The sequence below is a fragment of the Bos grunniens genome, chromosome X (genome assembly GCF_055505025.1).
Source record: "Bos grunniens cultivar Pamir isolate PY7600 chromosome X, Bosgru_T2T1.0, whole genome shotgun sequence".
NCBI lineage: Eukaryota > Metazoa > Chordata > Mammalia > Artiodactyla > Bovidae > Bos > Bos grunniens.
This window is the reverse complement of record NC_141194.1, coordinates 97,592,372-97,619,368: the sequence shown is the minus strand read 5'-3', so window position 1 is coordinate 97,619,368 and position 26,997 is coordinate 97,592,372. Positions and strand designations below refer to the sequence as shown.

At 37.5% G+C, this 26,997-nt stretch overlaps 1 protein-coding gene across 8 annotated transcripts in view; it reads left to right on the top strand.

Moving 5' to 3' along the window:
- Positions 1-26,997, top strand: part of DIAPH2 (diaphanous related formin 2) — a 1,061,378-nt gene that overhangs the window by 250,490 nt on the left and 783,891 nt on the right. The gene's annotated exons all lie outside the window — the stretch shown is intronic.

Genomic DNA, 26,997 nt, shown 5'->3' with positions numbered 1-26,997 from the left:
ATATTATTCTGATACATAACTATATGATAAATAATGAAAGCTTATTTTACTATTATGTGTTAATTTTTTGGTAATACCTTCAGTTGGAACGGGTCAATAAATAACATTCAATATTATGTAGTTTGTTTTTATATAGCAGATGGATATCCCGTAAAGGAATAACAAATTCCCCTTGTCCATCTGGGGTCTGTCCTTATGGAGCTTACATTCTAGTAAGAGAAGTCAGACAATTAATAAAATATACACATACATGAATTGTCAGGTTGTGATCTGTCCTGGGAGAGAATGTTACTATTTTGTATCATATGGCCAGTGAAGGCCTCCCTGACTTGAATGACATGTGAGCAGAAATCTAAAGACAGTGTGGAAGTAAGCTATGATGTCCACTGGAGGAAGACCATTGTGAGAAAAAGGAAACATCCACAGCAAATGCTTGGCCTGTTCCAGGAATGTCAAAAAGCACAGTGTGGTGGGAGGCATAGAATTGTGAACCCTTGGTAGGACTTTGGCTTTTACACTGAGTGAGCTGGGAAGCTATTAGAGGGTTTCAAGGAGAGTAGTGAACCTGACCTGAAGAGATTTTTAAGGGATAACTCTGGGTAGAAGCAGGGAGACATGTTACATGTTGCAATGAAAGAGTTAGAAATTTCACAGAAATTCTAGCGACAGCCATATAGCTGTGCCTCATAGAGGCTGATATGGAAGATCACTTGATATCCCAAGGTAGTCCTAGAGCCTGATTATTTTTGTCGTGAGTCTCCAACACAGCAGCAGAAATTCATGGTGCCTCTCCCTGATTTGTTCCATTGTGAACATGGACTCTACATGAGTCTGCTTTTTTCCCAACATTAACTACCTGGCCTTCTCTGTATTCCCCATTTTGAATTCTTAATGGGGTGACTCTGGCTCCCGTTTGTTTCTGCTCTGGCACAGGTTTTCATGCCAGGCCACCTCAGCCTACAGGCCTGCTTAAGTGCTGGCCACACCACTGGTCAGGTGACAGTCCCTAATTGACTCCGGTTTGTACTTGTTAAGGGAGAGGGGGACACAGTGATATGGTCCAGATTTTTTCCACCCAAGAAAGTGTCTCTGGAGAGTGCTTCCCTAAGAAGGGGATATGAGCTTGTCAAGTACCACCAATACAGGAACTTTATTAAAATAAGAAAGTTTCTATGTGGACGTTTCCTTAAGGTCAAAGATTATGTTTTGTTTGTGCTGTTTATTACGCATTTAGGTTTATTCCTTGTGGCATTGTAGCTCAGTTGGTAAAGGATCTGCCAGCAGTGCAGGAGACCTGGCTTCGATCCCTGGGTTGGGAAGATCCCCTGGAGAAGGAAATAGCAACCCACTCCAGTATCCTTGCCTGGAAAATCTCATGGACAAAGGAGCCTGGTAGGCTGCAGTCCATGGGGTCGCAAAGAGTCGGATACGACTGAGCTTCTAACACACACACACCTGTGGCATTAAAAGTTGAGTGAATGACAAAACATAACAAACTGCTACCATGAACTGCCTCTAGTGTTCCTGTGTGTATGTGTGGGTTTCAAGAGCAGAGGGGAAAAAAAAAAAATGAAAGAGCAACAGTGTCCTTAATTTTCCTCTGAGTGTACTATGAATTCTTACCAAAGTCAAGTAAGCCACCCCCGAGCAGTAGCCTTTCCTTAGACTTTTATTTTATTTTATTTTATTTCCTTAGACTTTCCATTTGACTCTGGACCAAAACTTTTTCTTTTTCCTGATATAAAGACACTCTCAAGCCACCCCTCAAAAAAAAATAAAAAAGTGGTGGTAGTGGGATTTGTGTGTACATCATGTGGTTAAAGTTCTGAAAGTACTGTAGTATTTTTCCCACCCACAACAAACATTAGCATTGCTTTTTTAAAAGGCTTTTAGAAATCCTAAAAGCCTTTTAAAAAAGCAATGCTAATGTTTGTTGTGGGTGGGAAGAAATCCTGCAGGAAATAAACATGTTTAAATGTGTTAACTCAGAGCTTCCAAATTAAAAAAAAAAAAAAAAACTTTTATTCCTTAGACTTGCAAATATCATTCTGTAGTATAAACCATACTTTCTATTTCCATCAGATTTAAACCCACCAATAGTTGTAAGATTTTATCTAACCACCCTCTACTTTAAAACCTCTTTCCCAGAAACCAAAAAATAAATGATCAAAGCAACAGAGCAAACAAGTAATTACTCTTCCTTGTGGACAGAAACAAACAGGAACAATGAAACAACAACAAAATCATAAAAGGAGGAAACCAAGAATAAACCCAGGAAAGAGAGTAATTTGTACAGTGATGAGGAAATTGTATAGAAAACAAAAAATAGCACATGGAAAAATCAACTTGAATGCATCATGTCTTATTTCTTATATAACAGTAAAGGAATCCTTGAAATTCAACAGGAGTCATTTAATATTGTTCTGTTAATAGTTTCCTAAGACTTCCATAACAGTTAGCAAAAACTGGGTGACTTTAAACAACAGAAATGTATTCTCTCACAGTTCAAGTGGCCAGAAGTCTGATATCAAGGTGTTGACAATCAGGTCCCTCCTAAGGCTCTAAGGGAGGATCTTTAGAGATTCTTCAGGTTATGGCACTTTTTGGCTTGTGAAGCAGCATAACTCCAATCTCTGCCTCCTCTGTCACACGGCCTTCTCTACTTCTCTGTTTGTCCTTTCTTTGTCTCTTATAACAATGCATGCTAGGTCACTTCGGTCATGTCTGACTCTTTGTGACCAGGCTCCTCTGTCCATGGGATTCTCCAGGCAAGAATACTGGAGTGGGTTGCCATGCCCTCCTCCAGGGGATTTTCCTGACCCAGGGATTAAATCTACATTTCTTATGTCTCCTGAATTGGCAAGCAAGTTCTTTACCAATAAAACCACCTGGGAAGCCCTCTTGTAAGAATAATGCTTAAAAAAAAAAAAAAAAAAGAATACTTGATATTCACTAGTTTGTTGGATGTTTTAGATTTCACACATAAGTGGTATCATGTAGTGTCTTTCTCTGCCTGACTTACTTTATTTAGCATAATGTGCTCCAAACTCATGGATAGAAATAACAAACTAGTGCTTACCAGTGGGTGGTGGCGAAAAGGGAAATAACTACTGGGTATAAGATACTGTATAACAAGGAGGACTATAAATGGAAAGTAACCTTTACAGTTGTATAAAAAATTTTAAATACAAAAAAATTATAATGGAAAAAAGACTTGGTGGTTAAATGTAAAAAAATGAATTAACCATTAAATATAATCATAATTTCAGTAGGGGGTGTAAAAACAATGGAAATAAAAATAATAATGATTTATGCATGGAGATAAATTACTGTACCTCGAAATAATGAAAAGAAAATAGCTAATTTAATTATCAGCTTTTGAAATGTATCTAAAAAATCAATAAGAAGTATTGGGTTGGCCAAAAAAGAAAAAAAATACTCTAATTAGACTTAGAATATAGTTTCCTTTAAAATATTGGAGGAAGTAGTCTCTAAGTCTCTGTTATATAACTATTTTCCAAAGCTTCTATTCTTTAGAATATGGACATTTGGCCTCTCGTTACTGATTTGCTTCTGTACCACAGTTTCAACTGATTTCCTTGTGTTCAGCCCATAGTGAAATAATATTTAAGCACCCATACACACTAATAGTTTTGCTAAACATTCTCAAAGTACAGTCATTTCAGAAAATTAAACAGAATCCTGTCCATTTCAGTCAATCCCTTTTATAAGCTATCATTAACTGGCCATATCCCAAATCACTACCTTACTATAAATTCCTTTAACATTTATTTTGTACTGTATAAATTCACCTGTACCTGCTTATGCTCCATAATAGTTTCATGCAAGTATGCTTGCTTTTCTCAGTTAGATTTTAGACTCCTCTGGGGAAGGGAACCTCTTGCCCTCTTATTTGTTTCACGATGGCAGGCACGGTGTAATTTATATACAATAATGTGTGATTTGATGTAGATATTGACCCATCATGAATAACAGCCAATGCTTCTCCAGCAGTGAGAGTGAGTTTGCATTAATCTGGCTCTATTTTGTGGCCATGCATTTTTAGATGTAATCAGAGAAAAAGAATGAAGCTAACTTCCTCCTCACAGGAGTGAAACCTGTTGGTTCGATTTGAAGAATATTCACATATTCATCAGGTATAGATAAAATACCAGGCTTCCCTGGTGGCTCTGAGGGTAAAGTATCTGCCTACAATGTGGAAGACCTGGGTTCAATCCTTGGGTCGGGAAGATCCCCTGGAGGAGGAAATGACAACCCACTCCAGTACTTTTGCCTGGGAAAATCCCATAGACTGAGAAGCCTGGTAGGGCACAGTCCATGGAGTCACAAAGAGTCGGACACAACTGAGCGACTTCACTTCATAGATTAAATAGCTTGCTTTCTACAGTGGTCTTCTTATGGTTGCATGGTGAGTTAATGAAATTGAATGTTTATGTTAGGTAGTTAGAATAGGAAAAAGGAGTCCAAAATGGTGGTGGCAAGACAAAGAAAGGAAAAAGCCTGTGAAGATGGAAAAAAGAAAATCCGAGGACGAGAGTGAGAACCTCAGGTGAAACAAACAGCCCTCCTGGCTAGCCCAATTTACATAGGGTAGGCTCAGGGGAGGAGACAAAACATATAAAAAGACGAGCCAAGATTGAGCCCCTCTGTTTTTTTCGGTTAAAGGAAAGATATAAGCATCTGAATGCAGAGTTCCAAAGAATAGCAAGAAGAGATAAGAAAGCCTTCCTCAGCAATCAGTGCAAAGAAATAGAGGAAAACAATAGAATGGGAAAGACTAGAGATCTCTTCAAGAAAATTAGAGATACCAAGAGAACATTTCATGCAAAGATGGGCTCAATAAAGGACAGAAATGGTATGGACCTAACAGAAGCAGAAGATATTAAGAAGAGGTGGCAAGAATACACAGAAGAACTGTACAAAAAAGATCTTCATGACCAAGATAATCACCATGGTATGATCACTCACCTAAAGCCAGACATTCTGGAATGTGAAGTGAAGTGAGCCTTAGAAAGCATCACTACGAACAAAGCTAGTGGAGGTGATGGAATTCCAGTTGAGCTATTTCAAATCATGAAAGATGATGCTGTGAAAGTGCTGCACTCAATATGCCAGAAAATTTGGGAAACTCAGCAGTGGCCACAGGACTGGAAAAGGTCAGTTTTCATTCCAATCCCAAAGAAAGGCAGTGCCAAAGAATACTCAAACTACCGCACAATTGCACTCATCTCACATGCTAGTAAAGTAATGCTCAAAATTCTCCAAGCCAGGCTTCAGCAATACATAAACTGTGAACTTCCTGATGTTCAAGCTGGTTTAAGAAAAGGCAGAGGAACCAGAGATCAAATTGCCAACATCTGCTGGATCGTGAAAAAAGCAAGAGAGTTCCAGAAAAACATCTATTTCTGCTTTATTGACTATGCCAAAGCCTTTGACTGTGTGGATCACAATAAACTGTGGAAAATTCTGAAAGAGATGGGAATACCAGACCACCTGACCTGCCTCTTGAGAAATCTATATGCAGGTCAGGAAGCAACACTTAGAACTGGACATGGAATAGCAGACTGGTTCCAAATAGGAAAAGGAGTTCGTCAAGACTGTATATTGTCACCCTGCTTATTTAACTTACATGCAGAGTACATCATGAGAAACGCTGGGCTGGAAGAAGCACAGGCTGGAATCAAGATTGCCGGGAGAAATATCAATAACCTCAGATATGCAGATGACACCACCGTTATGGCAGAAAGTGAAGAGGAACTAAAAAGCCTCTTGATGAAAGTGGAAGTGGAGAGTGAAAATGTTGGCTTAAAGCTCAACATTCAGAAAACGAAGATCATGGCATCTGTTCCCAGCACTTCATGGGAAATAGATGGGGAAACAGTGGAAACAGTGTCAGACTTTATTTTTCTGGGCTCCAGAATCACTGCAGATGGTGACTGCAGCCATGAAATTAAAAGACGCTTACTCCTTGGAAGCAAAGTTATGACCAACCTAGATAATATATTCAAAAGCAGAGACATTACTTTGCCAACAAAAGTCCGTCTAGTCAAGGCTATGGTTTTTCCTGTGGTCATGTATGGATGTGAGAGTTGGACTGTGAAGAAGGCTGAGCGCCAAAGATTTGATGCATTTGAACTGTGCTTTGGAGAAGATTCTTGAGAGTCCCTTGAACTGCAAGGAGATCCAACTAGTCCATTCTGAAGGAGATCAGCCCTGGGATTTCTTTGGAAGGAATGATGCTAAAGCTGAAACTTCAGTACTTTGGCCACCTCATGCGAAGAGTTGACTTATTGGAAAAGACTCTGATGCTGGGAGGGGTTGGAGGCAAGAGGAGAAGGGGACGACAGAGGATGAGATGGCTGGATGGCATCACTGACTCGATGGACGTGAGTCTGGGTGAACTCCGGGAGTTGGTGATGGACAGGGAGGCCTGCATGCTGCGATTCATGGGGTCACAAAGAGTCGGACACGACTGAGCGACTGAACTAACTAACTAACCCTCATGCCTAGAGGATGTACTATGCTTTGCTTGCCAAATAAAACTGAGTTATAACACTGGTCTGCTGCTTCAAATCTTTACCGTAGCATGACAGAACCGAGGAAATTACACACTCCTCTGACATTTACAACTCTTTTTAACACCCTAAAAGTCCATGCGTTTTGACTATAAATAAATCCCAATCTGCTATCACAAATGGAATTAGAATTTGCATGTACCGTGGTCTGTTTTTTAGAATGAGAACTGTGTTGTTACTTACAGATTTTTGTTCATATTCCTTTACTAAATTTTATGAAAGGAAGCCGTGTCTGCTGAGAAATAACCAATGAGTTTCAACAATTTTGTTCCCAACCGACCCATTACAGGATGTATAGGTATTTGGTAATACATTTTATGAAGATCCAGAGAAATGTGTAGCAATAAATCATTGTTACTAAGCTTTCTCAACATATGACAAAAACAATAATATTGGTTTGCAGAATAGTATGAGAATTGTGGTTGTGTAGAATTCTTTCAGAGTTGTTGCTGAAATTGCCTTATAGATTGAAGGGTATATTATCCCACTGAGAAACTTTTTTTTTTTTTTTTGCTTGGTATCTTAGTTAATCCCCCAAACTCATGGCATAGTGTGTATATTTACCCTTTATGTGATGATGGCTTCCTCAGCCAGTTTTCAAGCAGGTGAAAACACATAAAATATCTCTTACAGTTTATGTATGTGTAGTTATTTGTGTTACCTCTGGCACATCTGTTTTTTCTTGATACTTTCTAAGTTCCTTTTAGATTTAAACATTTTTGTCTAGCACATTAATATGCATTTTAACATAATCATCACAATGAAAATAGCTGTTGACAGTAATACAAATTAGGAATAGAAAGTACTTTCTGAATTATGAATGTTAATAACTATTTAAACAGCCTATATTAAATGTATTAAAAGCTTGGCAAAGCAGCTGACACTACTTAGAAAGTTAATATAACATTAGATGCAGATCAATACCTTCAGAACATTTTGCATTGGACTACCTATGAAAAACAGAATAATGAGGGCAATTTTTTAGGTGCAGAAATGTGAATAGGACTTAAAATTGTGAGCACACCTCATAAGGCACCATTATATGCAGCATCGCAAAATCAAGGTTGTTATTTAAATTTGTTGGCTTTAACTTTCAAATGCATAAATTGTTTTAGAGGACCGTACTACATTTTTACATACACTAGAAAATAGTAAATTCAGAATAGTTAAGTCAAATTTTATACTTTCTTTTAAAATCTTGGTCAACAGTTTGTATTCGTGGCAACCATATTGGCTCATTTAGCTATGTTGGTCCCATAAATATTCAGTGATATTGAACTTTTTAAATATAATATTAGCTTTAAAACAGAATTTTAGTTTAAGGCAGATTCAGTATTATATCTCATTACAGAACCAAAGTAGATCTATGTGTTCTATATTATTTTCAAAAAGAAAAAACATAGGAACAGCAAATACTGACTCAAGTTCTGAAGTATTGTTTTAGTAAGAAGTTATAGACATTAAAGTAGAATAAATGATGACTCCTATGTTGGCATTATTATATGACATAGGAAGTTTCACCAAGGCAGTACATTTTCTCATTTAAATGCTGTGTTTTTAATTTGACAACCAATCTGTATATATAACAATTGTCTAAAGGTATATAAAATAAAGCAGTAGAGTCTAGGCACAATAATTAAATGGATTTCTTAATAGAAGGTGAGCTTCCATTTAAAAATACTTTATATGCATTTTATTGTATTTTCCATATATTCAACATTTGCCTTGGGAAGAGAAAGCTTCTAAATATGTGTCATTTGAAATATTATTATTTTGGTTTATATGAATTAATTTAAGTAAAGGTCTTGGGCACACATTAGAGTTTTATACACTTATCATTATGGGACTCTTACTAAAGCAATTGCAGCTCTCAATAATAGATGCAGATATCCCACTAAGATGTGGATAAACATATAAGGTCCAAGTAAACTTGATAGTTTTTAAAATGCCTAGGACAATGCCAGGTAGTGATTTGAGTATAAAATGGTTCCAGTCTACCCTGTAGCCCAGGGGGGAAGATGGCAGAATATTAATAGATATAATTGTTATCTGATGAATGATAGTGCATTTATTTTTTTCAGGGAAGGACGTTCTTTCTAATTCTTTTTTTTTTTTTTTTTCATTCTTTCTAATTCTAAGCTGAGAGAATTTTATTTTGTGTTTCTCTGGATGAGGGGTATTGAACAACACAGTAGAACTGAGTCTTTGATAGTTTCCATAAAGTGCAGAGGATTGCGAATGTCCATTTCCTCCGTTGAGTTTAAAAAAAAGTAAAGTCATGGTATTTTTAAAAAAACCCAGAGTAATAATACTGGTGTACAGCTTCCCCATAATCTAAGCTGCTACCAAGATGTACTTGAGAAATGTCCCCGAGGCTCTCCCTCTGGAATATCTATCATCTCTGCTGGACTTTTGATAGGAGCTGGATAGCTGACAATTCATGATTAAGACACCAGCTAGCACCTGGAGTGCAGGTATTCTGTGCAGTCAATTGAAAGAAAATCCTTGTGCAATAGATAACAGTGTTTGCTCTATGACCTTGGCTGTTCGAGTGGTGTCAGATAATGGACAGCTCATTTGGGGACATTTCCCACCTGGTCAACACAGCTATAGGTGTGTGGCCTCTCACATCAGGCAGTTTAAACCTGAAAATCTTCTATCGAGATGGAATCCATGAAAGGAGAACATAGAAGGGAGTATAACACTGTAGTGCACTTTGGAAATCTAAATCAGCTTCAAGTGAGATGGCTAGCTTAGTAGTTTGCCATATGAATATGAATCTCAAACCTTTCTAAGTACCGAATCAATGCACTCATATTTGTTAGGTCTGTTTTGCAGCACCCAGCATTACTGAAAATATGCAGATTGGGTCTAATTCTGTTTTGGAGAATGAGGCCTGAGTACTGAGTATTGCTCTGAAAGTGAAAGTGAGGTCGCTCAGTCTTGTCCAATTCTTTGCGACCCCATGGACGGTAGCCTGCCAGGCTCCTCTATCCATGGGATTCTCAGGCAAGAATATTGGAGTGGGTTGCCGTTTCCTTCTCTAGGTTTTCATATATGTGTGTGAAAGTAGCTCAGTCATGTCTGACCCTTTGTGACCCCATGGACTGTAGTCCATGGAATTCTGCAGGCCAGGATACTGGAGTAGGTAGCCATTCTCTTCTCCAGGGGAACTTCCCAACCCAGGGATCAAATCCACATTGCACGTGGATTCTAAGGGTACCATAGCATCCTTAATACCAGCTTCCAAGAGAGTTTCCTGGAGATCGTTTCTTAAATTTTTGTATTTAATATTCATTCATCAAAAAATATTGAAGACTAAGTGCTAGAGTGTTAAATGGATTTCAAAAAATTGAGTTATCATAAATTTCCATATGTGAATTAGCATTTGTTCAAGAATAAGAATACCCTGAAATGACTCCAACACTGAAACTACATTAAGCATTTTTCTTTGATAAAGAAAATGTTAAAGAGTTTTTATAGTGTTGTTGAGGGGAGCATTATAAGCATCAATTAAAATGGCAAAATATTTTAAATGTAAATGGTATGGGATATTGCCCTGGGGATATCCTCTGACTTTATGACATGTTTTTTACCTTGAAAAAAAAAACTTCTGTCAGTTTATTTTGTCGTATAGTTTCTCCCAGAAATAGGATGCAGGTATGTTACACTGAGCTATGTGAGCTTTTCATTAATTTTGGTTTCCGTTATTATTTTGTATTGTTTATAAATTATAATTATAATACTGATTTTACAGGTTGAAATCATGTGTCTTAATTTGCTCATGACAATAGTTTGGTGCAAATATTCACCTTCATGCATTTCTCAAGTCTTTCAAATAATCTTGGAAAATTAGAGTAATAAAAGTAGGGTCAGCTATAGAAGAGTTAATTTTGAGGGCCAAGAGCAAATTATACATGCATATTGATTTTTCAGATATGTGGTTGGAAATTTTTGAAACATATTGAAAGGAGAGATGCTAGATAAATATGAATGATCAAATAGTACTGTGGAGATTAGAAGCACCATTCTGAACACATACTGTGGTGCTTAGGTAAGCATAATTCTGGACTTAAAGCACTCATCCATCTATTCAAGGATTTGGCTATGAACCCTGTGTGTATGATATAGGCTTATCTTTGATACTCCTATTCATCATATTTCCCATTCTTATTTGACATATCTCTTGCATAGTTTTTGTGTTTCCATTGTCAGTACTCTAATTCAGGCCTCATTCCATTTGCAGACAGGAATTGGCAGAGGAACTGATCTATCCAGCAAAATAAGAGTTCATTGGGTTTGTTAAAAGTTTAGTATAGCCAGAGTGAGCAAGGCAAAGCACAGAGGGTTAGAGAAGTTAAGGAAGTTAGTGGGAAGTGTAGAGGAGGAAAATGTTTTACTTGACCCTCTCAGAGTCTCTGGCTGGGTCTGCAAATTAACGTAATAAAAATTAACAGGAGAAAAGAATACAAATTTTACCACTTTTTTTGGGGGGGGTACATAAACACTGGAGACTTCCAAGAGAATGAAGACCCAAAGAACTGAACAAAACCAGAACCTTTTATACCTGTTAGACAAAGAAACAACAAATTTGTGAAAAATTGACAAGACAAAGGGATTTGGACTAGGGGTAGTACATGATGAAGAAGTAACTAGGAAGCTAAGGGTTAGTTTAACAAAGTTTATATATACAGGCTTCTGTAGTTCCCTGTGTCAGATGACACAAATGCCTTCCTTCCTAGAGTTACAGGCAGGGTGGGTACCTTTCACATGGAAGATTTATCTCCTGCTTTCAGAGAAGAAGAAGGGTAGGCTGGGGAAGAATGAGGTCAGAGTGACTTTCTTGCTTCTGTCCTTTTCCTAGTCCTTCAGCTTAAGATATTGAATATGCTAGAGTGCCATATTTTTGGGTATTGTGTTCTGAACTCTATCAGAAGCAAACTTAAGATGATTGACCACTTCATGCTAGGTAAGGAAGCAAGAAAGGCTAACCAAGAAGTTTTATTTCTAAACTAAAGTTGAATAAACTAAAGTTTTATTGACTATGTCAAAGCCTTTGACTGCATGGATCACAATAAACTGTGCAAAATTCTGAAAGAGATGGGAATACCAGACCACTCGACCTGCCTCTTGAGAAATCTGTATGCAGGTCAGGAAGCAACCGTTAGAACTGGACATGGAACAACAGACTGGTTCCAAATAGGAAAAGGAGTACGTCAAGGCTGTATATCATCACCCTGCTTACTTAACTTCTATGCAGAGTACATCATGAGAAACACTGGGCTGAAAGAAGCACAAGCTGGAATCAAGATTGCAGGGAGAAATATCAATAACCTCAGATATGCAGATGACACCACCTTTATGGCAGAAAGCGAAGAACTAAAGAGCCTCTTGATGAAAGTGAAAGAGGAGAGTGAAAAAGTTGGCTTAAAGCTCAACATTCAGAAAACGAAGATCATGGCATCCGGTCCCATCACTTCATGGGAAATAGATGGGCAAACAGTGGAAACAGTGTCAGACTTTATTTTCTTGGGCTCCAAAATCACTGCAGATGGTGACTGCAGCCATGAAATTAAAAGACGCTTACTCCTTGGAAGGAAAGTTATGACCAACCTAGATAGCATATTGAAAAGCAGAGCTATTACTTTGCCAACAAAGGTCCGTCTAGTCAAGGCTATGGTTTTTCCAGTGGTCATGTATGGATGTGAGAGTTGGACTGTGAAGAAGACTGAGCGCTGAAGAATTGATGCTTTTCAACTGTGGTGTTGGAGAAGACTCTTGAGAGTCCCTTGGACTGCAAGGAGATCCAAACAGTCTATCCTAAAGGAGATCAGTCCTGGGGGTTCATTGCAATGACTGATGTTGAGGCTGAAACTCCTATACTTTGGTCACCTGATGCAAAGAGCTGACTCATTTGAAAAGACCCTGATGCTGGGAAAGATTGAGGGCAGGAGGAAAACGGGACTACAGAGGAAGAGATGATTGGGTGGCATCACCGACTCGATAGACATGGGTTTGGGTGAACCCCAGAAGTTGGTGATGGACAGGGAGGCCTGGGATGCTGCAGTCTATGGGGTCACAAAGAGTCAGACATGACTGAGTGACTGAACTGAACTGAACTGAAAGTTGAATGGCTCCATTTTTCCAAGTGCTTCCTAATGTATTTTTACGTCAAGCCAGATATCAGTTAACAATTGGTACATTTTTTGAAGTGAGCATTTACTGTATTTCATTGGTATGTGTACAACTATAGTAATGAATTGCAACATGACAAGGCTCTGCATTTGTGCTGAGCAAGTAACTATTTTATTCACTGGTATATGGGAAGCAGAAAGAAAGTATATGTTTGAACATCTCCAATGTGTTTATTACCTAAAGTTTCTCTTGCTTCTTGATTCCATAATACATTTAAAAGCAAATGAAAAACACTTCACTGATATTGCTTTCATGTTTAAATATACACATTGACAATATTTAGATAAATTTTTACCTGCATCTGGTATTCCTTCATGAAAGGAAAATAACCTAAAAAACTCATAATCACTAATTGGTGATATATTTGTTAATTGTTGATAATATAGTTGAGTGGGAGGTATGTAATGACTGAGGATTGATTGATTCCAATCATAGTTTTGGTATTAAAAACCCTCATGATCTAAGACAAGTTAATGAAATTGTTTATTTTCTTCATCTGTAAAATGAAGGAGCCAATATGGAGTAACTTAGTTTAATAAAACTACTCTTATTAGTTCATGTTCTTTCATGGAAGCTTGTTTATAAATGAAGATAAAACCATGTTAAAGTTTTTAGTGTTTGTTGTGGTTTTTACTTGTTCTAATTGAAAAGAAAGTCTTTGCATTTTTGAAGGAGGTCAAAGATACTTCAGCAATTAAAGCATTTTGCTTTCTTTAAAAAGCATTCATAGGTTTTAAAAGACATCAAATGTGTAACTTTTATGATTAGCTATGTTTCTAGATTTTTCTGAAAATAAGTGCAAGCCAGGCTGAATGTAGTAGAAGGTTAATATTTTTTTTACTTAGGAACTTTATACTGCATTGTAATCCTATGAAGGTTTTATCTGCATTCCATGTACAGTTTATTATTATTGTTTTGTTGTCATTGCTTTAGATCATTTATATCACAGTGAAAGAGAAAAATAATGAGCTTTTTGGGTTTAATTTCTGTTAGATAAGGCTTAAGAATTATCAAGGTGTTGAATGTGGGGTTATTAAGGATTTTATCTCTTCATTGTTGAATGATTATGCTTTGAAAAAATTTATTAAAATTGGAGGTATTAAGATATTTAACTATTTTAAGAGTGCATGTATGTGCATACAGATACATAATAGTATTTTTCTCAGTTTTGGAGGAAAGAGATTTTAAAATATTACATGAAGATAAACTAGAAAAGACCAGAAAATTAACATTACAGATCACATTCTGAGACAATAAAACATTTGAACTTGCTACGAATTTTTTAACATTTACCATGAGGACCCAAAGAAATGATCCTTTGTGGTTTGATTGTGGATTCTTTGTGGTTTGATTGCAGATTCTTTGTTTCTTTGTTTTTGTTCAGTCGCTAAGTTTTGCCTTTGGAGTCAAATACTTCTTGTATTACCCTCAACTCTGTTACTGTTTTTTATTGTTGTTCATTTGCTCAGTTGTGTCCAACTCTTTGCATCCCCATGGACTGCAGCATGCCAGGCTTTGCTCTCCTTCACTGTATTCCAGAGCTTGCTCAAACTCATGTCCTTTGGGTCAGAGATGCCATCCAACAGTCTTCTCCTCTGTTGATCCCTTCTCCACCTGCCTTCAATCTTTCCCAGCATCAGGGTCTTTTCTAATGAGTCAGCTCTTCACATCAGGTGGCCCAAGTATTGGAGCTTCAGCTTCAGTCCTTTCATTGAATATTCAGGATTGATTTCCTTTAGGATTGACTGGTTTGACCTACTTGCATTCTAAGAGAGTTACCCTGTGCTAAAAGTATTCAGGATCATTAAATTTCTTTGATCTTTGACTACATAGCTATCACACTCTATAATGAGTCTCTAATTATGTAGGTGAGAGGGACTGTTGCCTTTCTGTTGTTCAGTCATCAAATGGTAATTATCTTTCAACTCTCTTTACCCCTGGTACCATGAAAGAATATTCATTGACCTTCTCTCTTGCCCACCAGAACCATTCAGTATAACATACAGATTGGTGTATGGAAAATGGCAATGTGTGCTGGTGTGTTCTATGCCTTTCTGTTTTCCTCCTTGCATTCAAAGAACTTCTTATCTTATTCGTAGCAGATAAACTTGATGTCAGCTTTCTTTCATTTCCAGGGTTTATAGATTAGGAATATGATTTCCTGGAGTAAGTTCATTTTAACAAAATTCCACTATTAAAAGAAATTGGATGTTCTAAGGAGTGTGTAATAGAGTTTCAGCCATATTACTTAGCTTAGGAAAATAAACCAATGCATTTTTTAAAAGAAAGTTAACATTTTAAGTTTGACTGGTTACATCACTAAGAAGATGACTTTTTTAAGTGTCGTGACAAAATTATACTCACAATTCAAACATATGAAGAATATTTAAAATATGACCAGCTTATGTTTGAATATTTGGAATGATCTTCTTCCCTGCTTCCCCTCTACTTACTGTAAATTTAAGATTCTATTTTAAATTTTATTCACATATTTTGTACATTTTGTTTTCATTGTTACTGTGGGCTAAGGCCATCTCTTATATATTTTTCTAGCAATATTTTTAATGGAGAGTGGGTATAAAAATATTCTTTATTCTGTAACCTGTTAGGCATTTTAAAAGATTCGGACTTAAGTCATTATGACTGTCTCCAAAATATTTTGAGAGCTAAAGAAAGTGATTTTAATCAATAAGAATTTTTTATCCTTTGAAGGAGAATTTTACTTAAACTATTGCCTTTAGGAGATTTTTGTATGTAAGGTGTTTACAATTTGTTGTAAATATTTAATAGAAATTTGGTTTTATTTAGTAAAGAAAGAAAGAAGGTTTGTCGCACAGTCATGTCCAACTCTTTGAGATCCCATGGACTGTAGCCCGCCAGGCTCCTCTGTCCCTGGAATCCTCAGGCAAGAGTACTGGAGTGGGTTGCCATTTCCTTCTCCGGGGTAATTCCTGACCCAAGAACAACTAAAAAGCACACACATTTCCTCCTTTGTGAGGAATTCTTAAAAGAAAAATGTGTGAGTAGCATGAAACAGAGCAGGATTTTTCCCGTGAGATCTGGAGAGAATGAATGAGCCAGGTAAAACCCTCTTAAAGTAAAAACCAGAGGATATAGGGAGAGATGGATTGTCTTCTTTGGTATTTTCTAAGGAAATTATAATCTGTTTCAGTATTGAATTCAAAAGGACTGAGAGGAAGACCTGGAAAATTGACATATTCAACCTTTTTATGAATCAAGTGAAATAAGTGGTCAGTGAATGTCATGCTTCAAAAGAACATGCACAGATATCTGGAAATGGCAGTATTATAATAGATATTTTAAATTGGTCAGAAATAGTTGATGCACTAATCTACCATGATAAATAGTTTCGAAGGACATTGAAATGCTGAAGGGTACTGTGTTTGCTTTCATGTAGACAAACCTGAGTGGATGTAAGTTTTTCTTTAATATAAGACCAGGGCAGTCATAGCATATACAAATCCATTTTGTTTTTGTTGTTAACATTTATTTTTTCATGGTTGTATGCTACTGATTGTAGAATTATCTATGAAGTTGATTTAGCTGAACAAATTATAGTTTAAAAATGCTGAAAAGTCTAAGGTTTTCTTGGCCACTCTTTGGAGATATTGATCTGTGGATTGAAGGTATGATACTGCTTATATTAGGTTGTACATTGGTTTTAATCACCCCAGGACCTTTTCTTTCCATGGGGACCAATAACTAAGGTTTGGTTTTAATTTCATTCAAAAATATTACATTGGCAAATCCGTGTTAAAATAAAATGTTTCCCTTGTCTTAAAATATGTAAACACTATTTGCAATCATTTTTGAAGTCTACTCAATGCTTTGAATTAGTTGTTTTATGTCTTACAATTTTACCAACTTTCTCAACTCCACGACGAATCTCTGAACTATCATTCATTTTATTTGATTTTCTTGTGATTTGGGTTGTAGTATGAGATTACACATGGGAATAGAACACCATTAGAGGGAAATAAAATCTTTTGTACAGAACACATAACCCTTTATACTAGCCTTTAGCAGTGCACAAACAGTGATCAAGGGATGACACGACTAATATTGGACTCCCACACATGAGACTCATTGCCTTTACTGCTTATGGGACTCAGGATCAGTTCAGTTCAATTCAGTTGCTCAGTCATGTCCGACTCTTCGTGACCCCATGGAATGCAGCACGCCAGGCCTCCCTGTCCATCACCAACACCTGGAGTTTACTCAGACTCATGTCCATTGAGTCAGTGATGCCATCCAACCGTCTCATCCTCTGTCATCCCCTTCTCCACTCGCCTTCAATCTTTCCCAGCATCAGGGTCTTTTCAAATGAGTCGGTTCTTTGCATCAGGTGGCCAATGTATTGGAGTTACAGCTTTAGCATCAGTCCTTCCAATGAATATTCAGGGCCGATTTCCCTTAGGATGGACTGGTTGGATCTCCGTGCAGTCCAAGGGACTCTCAAGAGTCTTCTCCAACACCACAGTTCAAAAGCATCAATTCTTTGGTGCTCCACTTTCTTTATAGTCCAACTCTCACATCCGTACATGACTACTGGAAAAACCATAGCCTTGACTAGACGGACCTTTATTGGCAAAGTAATGTCTCTGCTTTTTAATATGCTGTCTAGGTTGGTCATAACTTTTCTTTCAAGGAGTAAGCGTCTTTTAATTTCATGGTTGCAGTCACCATCTGTGGTGATTTTGGAGCCCCCCAAAATAAAGTCAGCCACTGTTTCCACTGTTTCCCCATCTATTTGCCATGAAGTGATGGGAACAGATGCCATGATCTTATTTTTCTGAATGTTGAGCTTTAAGCCAGCTTTTCACGCTCCTCTTTCACTTTCATCAAGAGGCTCTTTAGTTCTTCTTCACTTTCTGCCATAAGGGTGGTGTCATCTGCTTATCTGAGGTTATTGATGTTTCTCCCGGCAATCTTGATTCCAGCTTGTGCTTCTTCCAGCCCCACATTTCTCATGATGTACTCTGCATATAAGTTAAATAAGCAGGGTGACAATATACAGCCTTGACGTACTCCTTTTCCTATTTGGAACCAGTCTGTTTTTCCATGTCCAGTTTTAACTGTTGCTTCCTCACCTGCATACAGATTTCTCAAGAGGCAGGTCAGGTGGTCTGGTATTCCCATCTCTTCCAGAATTTTCCACAGTTTGTGATGACCCACACAGTCATAGGCTTTGGCATAGTCAAAAAATCAGAAATAGATATTTTTCCAGAACTCTCTTGCTTTTTTGATAACCCAGTGGATGTTGGCTATTTGACCTCTGGTTCCTCTGCCTTTTCTAAATCCAGCTTGAACATCTGGAGGTTTATGGTTCACATACTGTTGAAGCCTGGCTTGGATAATTTTGAGCATTACTTTACTAGCGTGTGAGATGAGTGCAATTGTGTGGTAGTTTGAGCATTCTTTGGCGTTGCCTTTCTTTGGGGTTGGAGTCAAAACTGACCTTTTCCCGTCCTGTGACCACTGCTGAGTTTTTCACCACAGTCACTGCTGACTCAGGAAAGCACTTTCTAATTTTAGCTTTAACCCTTTTGAAAGAAAGACGTGAATCCAGACAGTCTATTCATAAATGTGCATGTGGTCACTACTTCCTATATGTCTATTTTACATATAGAATACTGAACTCATCCATCCACTGTCTGATTTTTAGTTATATTTACGTGAAGTATAATTAAATAATTCAGGGTCCAAATATCCAACTTACGGATAAAAGAGGTTAAAGTTTTTGGAGACTGTGAAGGAACAGAATCTCATTCCCTCATAAAATAGGCACATTTATAGAGTTTTCTTCCCTTTTTTTTTGCCCTGGAGAGCCAGAGAGGGGAGAATCTTGCTTTCTCATGGCCATAGGGTTCAATGAATCCTCTGATACTTTCATTACAGGTAAGATTTTTATTTTTTTAATTTTGAGCATGCCAATGAGTGTAAGTGGGCCTTTTAGAAATAATGACTTCAGAAGTTCTGAAAGCCTGGGGCAGATTTTTGTTTTAGAACCTTAATGTGTTCTGATATCTTTCTGCCAGAATTATGCATGGGCTATAAATATACTTTTATCTCCACATCTCCCCTTCCCCCACTATCGTGACTTCTATGTCTATTTCACTGTGAATTGGACAGAACTAAATATAGTAATGAATATACACAAAGTTGAATAACAGCAAGTTAAAGAAAGCAAGTGATGTGATTTGAGTACCAAATATCAAGTTATGAAATCTTTTTTAAAAAGTCAACCTGTAGAAGTCTAGTATCTATTTTTTTATTTTTATATATTTGTTTTGGGCACACCATGTGGCATGTAGGCTATAATTTCCCTGACCACGGATTGAACCTATGCCCCCTGCATTGGAAGTGCAGTCTTAACCCCTTGACTGCCAGGAATCCCTCTAGTATCTTTTTGGAGTCTTCTGCATGTTTCATATACTTAGGATACTTTTCAATAAATGAGGAAATGTTATTAAGTGTTAATAATTTTTAAGAAGAATATGCCTAAAATTCATACTGTATTTTGGATAAGGAGATTTAAGGAGTGCTAAAGTTTTTGATTTTTAACATTTTTAGAAATATCTTAATACAAGCTTCACTGTGCATGATTTAATTTAATAGTAACAAAGGCCTTCTGAGGTATAGGTACTATTCTCATTCCTATTTTGTAGACAAGGAAACAGTCTTAGAGATTTTAAGTAATTGATTGAAAATAACACAGCTAGAATATGATAGAGATGGGATTGGAACCTAGATCTGTCTTCTTATAAAGCTTATGTATTTAACCATGTCACTCTGTGATCTCACAGAGATACGCCATTGATGAATGGAGAGTTATATTTCTGACCTTTGAGTAACTGTGGGAAAAGATCTCTAATTTGTAACTTCTTGAGCAATGTCAGGGTGTTGGACTGCCTTATAGATAAAAGCCATACCTTTTATATCTAAGGTCAGAAAATACTGTCTCATTGTGGGTCAGTCCTCTTCTTCCCTGGAAAATCTTCCTGGCTTTTTTTTCAGTGTTCAGATCTTGGACTCTTGCTCACACATACATTAACTGTCCTCAGTGATCTTTCTATTTTTGTTTGTTTGTTCGGGTGGTTCGTTTGTTCTACCTGGTCTGCTGTTAAGTGATGATTACAAATATGATGGTGGATAAGTAGCATGTCAAGACAGCCCTAACTTAGGTAACTTGATGAAATAAAATCACAATATGTTTTTCAAAAATTATTTATTTATTGGGCTACACCACGCCTTAGTTGTGGCAAGTGGGATCATTAGTTGCAGCATGTAAGATCTAGCTCCCTGAGTAGGGATTGAACCCAGACCCCCTGCACTGGGAGTATGGAGTTTTGACCACTGGACCAACAGAGAAGTCCCAAAATCATCAACATGTTAATACCAAGAAATGAGATTATGGGCTGTAACCCATCTTAACAACAAAAAACAAAAAAATAAAAACTGTTCACTACATCTAACTCTATTCTTTCCAATAAGCTGCTGCCTAAATCTTGATTGCAAGTTTTAAATGGAGTTTCCAAATATTTTACTTCGGTTGTATTTCATAGATAAGAAGCTTAGGACTTTGAAAGACAAGAAAAATGTGAGTTAAAAACTACCCATTACACCTAAATGAATGAAATAAGCTATTAAATGATAGAAAATATATAATTCTTTGTCTAGACATAGATATGTAGGATTAAGCTCAATGCAATTCTGGAAGAACCACAAATTCTTCAGTGAGTTCTTGCTGGAGCCATTAGCCAGGTTTCATACAAAACCATGTACTGGTTCTGTTAGTAATTTCTAATGGTGTGACTGAAATAAACATGGGCTATGGAATCAGACCTAGGTGTGTGGGTGTGAGTACTTGAACTGATATTTAACTTGTGGAATGATGTTTTGCAAGTTACTTAAATAATTTTCTTCTCAGTTTCTTTATGTGAAAACATTTTCAGGATTAAAGTCAAAATTGTTGAAAATATGAAGTGTTTGAAGGATTTGAAGCAGTTACAACTATTATACTTTTGGTGCTAGTGTTAAAAAACCTGCCTGCCAATGCAGGAGATAATAAGAGACATGGGTTTGATCCCTGGATCAGGAAGATGCCCTGCAGAAGGTCATAACAAACCACTCCAATCTTCTTACTGGAGAATCCCATGGACAGAGGAGCCTGGTGGGCTAGAGTCCATATGGTACAAAGGGTCAGACATGACTGAAGCGACTTAACCATACACTCATGCACATGCATGCTTCGCTGAAGGAATGCGGATGCTAAATGGTCTGGCCACTTTGGAAAGCAGTTTTAAAAGATTACCAACACAATATTGTAAACCAATTATCTTTTAGTTAAAAATAAATAAATTAAAAAAAAAGAAAAAACAAAAAACTTATCTTAAAACCTAACAATTCAAATGGATAAGAAAGCTGTGGTACATATACACAATGGAGTATTACTCAGCCATTAAAAAGAATACATTTGAATCAGTTCTAATGAGGTGGATGAAACTGGAGCCTATTATACAGAGTGAAGTAAGCCAGAAAGAAAAACACCAATACGGTATACTAATGCATATATATGGAATTTAGAAAGATAGTAATGATAACCATGTATTCAAGACAGCAAAAGAGACACAGATGTATAGAACAGTCTTTTGGACTCTGTGGGAGAGGGCGAGGGTGGGATGATTTGGGAGAATGGCATTGAAACATGTATAATATCATATATGAAACAAATTGCCAGTCCAAGTTCAATGCATGACACTGGTTGCTTGGATCTGGTGCACTGGGATGACCCAGAGGGATGGTACGGGGAGGGAGTAGGGAGGGGGGTTCAGGATGGAGAACACGTGTATACCTGTGGTGAATTCATGTTGATATATGGCAAAACCAATACAATATTGTAAAGTAATTAAACTCCAATTAAAATAAATAAATTTATTTAAAAAAATAGATGAAAGAAAAAAAAACCTAACAATTCCTCGCCTAGTTATTTTCCCAAAGAGAAATGAAAATGCATGCTTAGGTAAATACTTACATATGAATGCTTATAGTAACACTGTTCATAATCATCAAAACCTGGAAACAACCAAGTTCAGTTCAGTCACTCACTAGTGGCCAACGCGGAGAAGGCAATGGCACCCCACTGCAGTACTCTTGCCTGGAAAATCCCATGGATGGAGGAGCCTGGTCGGCTGCAATCCATGGGGTCGCACTGAGTTGGACACGACTGAAGCGACTTAGCAGCAGCAGCAGCAGGGGCCAACACTTTGTAATTTGGCCATGGACTGCATGCAGCATGCTTGGCTTCCCTGTCCACCACCAATTCCTGGAGCTTGCTCAAACTCATGTTCATCGAGTTGGTGATGCCATCCAACCACCTCATCCTCTGTCGTCCCCTTCTTCTCCTGCTTAAATCTTTCCCAGCATGAGGGTCTTTTCCAATGAGTCAGTTCTTCACATTAGGTGGCTAAAGTATTGGAGTTTCAGCTTTAGCATCAGTCTTTCCAATGAATATTCAGGACTGATTTCCTTTAGAATTGATTGGTTTTATCTCCTTGCAGTCCAAGGGACTCTCAAGAGTCTTCTCCAGCACCCCAGTTCAAAAGCATCAGTTCTTCAGCACTCAGCTGTCTTTATAGTCCAACTCTCACATCCATACATGACTACTGGAAAAACCATAGCTTTGACTAGACAGACCTTTCTTGGCAAAGTAATGTCTCTGCTTTTTAATATGCTGTCTAGGTTGATCATAGCTTTTCTTCTAAGGAGGAAGCGTCTTTTTATTTCATGGCTGAAATCACCATTTGCAGTGATTTTGGAGCCCCCCAAAATAAAGTCTGCCACTGTTTCCACTGTGTCTCCATCTATTTGTCATGAAGTGATGGGACAAGATGCCATGATATTTGTTTCCTGAACGTTGAGCTTTAAGCCAGCTTTTTCACTCTGCTCGTTCACTTTCATCAAGAGGCTCTTTAGTTCTTCTTCACTTTCTGCCATAAGGGTGGTGTCAATTGCATATCTCAGGTTATTTATATTTCTCCTGGCAATCTTAATTCCGGCTTGTGGTTCTTCCAGCCCAGCGTTTCTCATGATGTACTCTGCATAGAAGTTAAATAAGCAAGGTGACATTATACAGCCTTTACGTACTCCTTTTCCTATTTGGAACCAGTCTGTTGTTCCATGCATATATATATATATATATATATATATATATTTATATTTATATTTATACACAGACCAAATATACTTGCTTTTACTAGTTGTCTTATCTCTATGGTGGCTATGCAGGTATACAGTATGGTGCGGAGGGTATTTAGAGCAGGCTGATTATGAAAGGCTTCATCATCTTCTCAGCAAACACTGTTTTATGTCACACATTCTCAAACTTGAGCAAACATCAGAATCACCTGGAGTAGTTAAAAGAGAGATTTTTGGCTCCACCTATAGAATTGCTGAGTTAGTAGGTCTGGAGTGGGATCCAAGAATTTGTATTTCTAAAAAATTCCCAAATGCTGTTGATGCTCCTGGTTTGGTGCACACACTTTGAGAACCATGGATTTATACTTAGCTCTGTTGTTGCAGTACCAAAATTCCTGCCTATGAAGTTGCGTGCTAAGTAACTTCAGTCGTGTCCAAGTCTTTGCTGCCCTATGGACTGTAGCCTGCCAGGCTCCTCTGTCTATGGGATTCTCCAGGCAAGAATACTGGAGTGGATTGCCATGCTCTCCTCCAGGTGATCTTCCTGACCCAGGGATCAAACCCTCATCTTTTAAATATTCTGCATTAACAGGCAAGTTCTTTACCACTAATGCCACCTGGGAAGCCATGCCAACATAAAGTAGCCAACATTTTGGTTTTAAACCACTTCACTATTTCAGTGCCATTTATATTGGATAAAACTTACATATTTAAGTTTGAGAGAAACACAGACAGTTAGTGTTTGGCTACAGGCCACAAAGTATTTGATGCTTTAAAGAGAAAGCATTTGGTGCTGGCAAGAGACAAAGCAAAAAATATGTATGTGTAGCTGCACTGTCTTCCTCTTCACCTCTTGAATGTCATCCTACTATATCATAGTATTTTATCCCCCTAGCTACAATTTCCTTTTGGACACTATTCTCTATAAACCCTATTCTCTATGAAAGCTCTAAGGACTCATACTATGCATCCTCTAATCATTGCTTTTCAGTCGCTCAGTTCAATCAGTTCAGTTCAGTTCAGTTCAGTCACTCAGTTGTGTCCGACTCTTTGTGACCCCATGGACTGCAAGACACCAGGCCTTCTTGTCCATCTCTAACTCCCAGAGCCTACTCAAACTCAAGTCCATCATGTCGGTGATGCCATCCAACCATCTCATCCTCTGTTGTCCCCTTCTCTTCCCACCTTCAATCTTCCCCAGCGCCCAGGTCTTTTCCAATGAGTCAGTTCTTTGCATTAGGTGGCCAAAGTATTGGAGTTACAGCTTTAGCATCAGTCCTTCAAATGAATATTCAGAACTGATTTCCTGTAGAATCGACAGGTTGGATTTCCTTGCAGTCCAGTGGACTCTCAAGTTTTCTCCATCACTACATTTCAAAAGCATCTGTTCTTTAGTGCTTAGCTTTCTTTATAGTCCAACTCTCACATCCATACATGACTACTGGAAAATCCATAGCTTTGACTAGATGGACATTTCTTGGTAAAGTAATGTGCCTGCTTTTTAATATGCTGTGTAGGTTGGTCATAACTTTTATTCCAAGGAGTAAGCATCTTTTAATTTCATGGCTGCAGTCACCATCTGCAGTGATTTTGGAGCCCCCCAAAATAAAACCCCTCACTGTTTCCATTGTTTTCCTATCTATTTGCCATGCAGTGATGGGACCAGATCCCATGATCTTAGTTTTCTGAATGTTGAGCGTTAAGCCAACTTTTTCACTCTCCTTTTTCACTTTCATCAAGAGGCTCTTTAGTTCTTCTTCACTTTCTTCCATAAGTGTGGTGTCATCTGTGTTTCTGAGGTTATTGATATTTCTCCCAGCAGTCTTGCTTCCAGCTTGTGCTTCATTCAGCCTAGTATTTCACATGATGTACTCTGCATATAAGTTAAATAAGCAGGGTGACAGTATACTCCTTGATGAACTCCTTTCCTGATTTGGAACCAGTCTGTTGTTCCATGTCCAGTTTTAACTGTTGATTCTTGACCTTGCATACAGATTTCTCAGGAGGCAGATCAGGTGGTCTGGTGTTCCCATCTCTTTCAGAATTTTCCACAGTTTATTGTGATCCACACAGTCAAAGGCTTTGGCATAGTGAATAATGCAAAAGTAGATTTTTTTCTGGAACTCTCTTGCTTTTTCAATAATCTAGCGGATGTTGTCAATTTGATCTCTGGCTCCTCTGCCTTTTCTAAATCCAGCTTGAACATCTGGAGGTTCACAGTTCACGTACTGTTGAAACCTGGCTTAGAGAATTTTGAACATTTCTTTTGGTAGCGTGTGAGATGAGTGCAATTGTGCAGTTGTTTGATCATTCTTTGGCATTGCCTTTCTTTGGGATTGGAATGAAAACTGACCTTTTTGAGTCCTGTGGGCACTGCTGAGTTTTTCGTATTTGCTGACATATTGAGTGCTGTGCTTTTACAGCATCATCTTTTAGGTTTTGAAATAGCTCAACTGGACTTCCATCACCATTAGCCTTAGGTATTCTCAGTTAAGATTTTTCCCTGCCTACTTTGTAATGGGCCTGACCTCTTCACACTTAAGTTTCATGGTTGTGTGCCAATTTTTTTTCTAGACTGATACTAGTTTTCACGGAATGAAACCAAAGTACCATCAACTGCATGATTTGAAACATTCTGGGATATGTGAGTTTCTGATTTCATGTGAACAGATAGAAATCATGGTGTTAAATCAAAGACTTCTCTAGACCAAGAAGAAATGATCCTAATAATTTTAATAGCACTAGGTAGAAAAAGAAATGAGTAAAATTTAGAGTCTTAAAACAAATTATAAATGTTAAGTTTAAGGAAATCATAGATTATTTTTTCTTCCCAAATGCCAAAGCAGATACTGAGGGCTGTATATATAAATTTAATCAGAAGTCTGATTATTGTAAGGTTGCATTAGGGTATTTGCTGAAATGATATCCCCTGATTACTCTCTGTGATAGATTATCATTATTTTATGCTTAGAGAGTGGGTGTCCTTTTCTCGTTCTACCACCACCTTACTGATTATCTAGAATCTGAGAAAATAGCTCATTATACTGGTTGATTACATGCCTCAATTGAATTGTAGCTTGCTGCCAATTATCATTACAATGCCATATTGATTTTTTCTCATTTCCACTGTGGAAATTAAAGCAGAATTTGTTTAAAATGAGTTTCCATATATATTGTGAATGTGATTGGTTCTGAATATTTGAACTATTTTTAAAATAGTTTTCTTCAGTGATCTGTTGTTTCTTACTGATAGTTCCTTAGAAATTTAGGTCTCATCTTTGTTGATAAGGTTTGCCTTAGTTAAATATGAAACATGATTTACAGACTGTGGCATTGAACTATAATCATGATTTAAATATATATATATATATATATTAATTATTGCTTCACAGGTGTCCTGCTGTATATTAATTTACATTTGAGAATTTCATGGGCAATATGATTCTGCTCATTCTTTTAACCACACAAGTCAGTAAATTTAGTTAAAGTTTAATTAGCAAATATTTAATGTTGACTATATGTAATCTACTCTGCTAAGCAGTATGGGAGACTCAAAGATGAATAAGATCATGTAACAATCTTCAGAGAATTTTTAATCCAGAAAGGTGGGTAAGACACTTGTGATGCAAGAGATATAGAAACATGGGCATTCAAGGGGAAATAACACATTTGGCTGTAGTACTTACAGGGAAAAACATGAATGGAAGAGTTGCCAGTCAGTTTGAGCCTTGGAGAGATGGAGTTGGAGTTACCTTCTGGAAAGAAAGATTGAAAAATGAGGTCAAGCAGGGAAGACTGCAGGAAACAGAATATGTCTGATTTTATTGGAACATGTGGTCTAAGGCTTGAGGCTTGAAAGGTAGGTTGAGGTTTTATCAGAATCAGGAGTTGCAATTTGTTAGGTAGTCCAGAGAAGATTTTTGATGGAAGACTGCTCTTATTCCCTCTACTGGGAAAATTCTTTACTTTTTTCAAAGCTCTGCTCAAA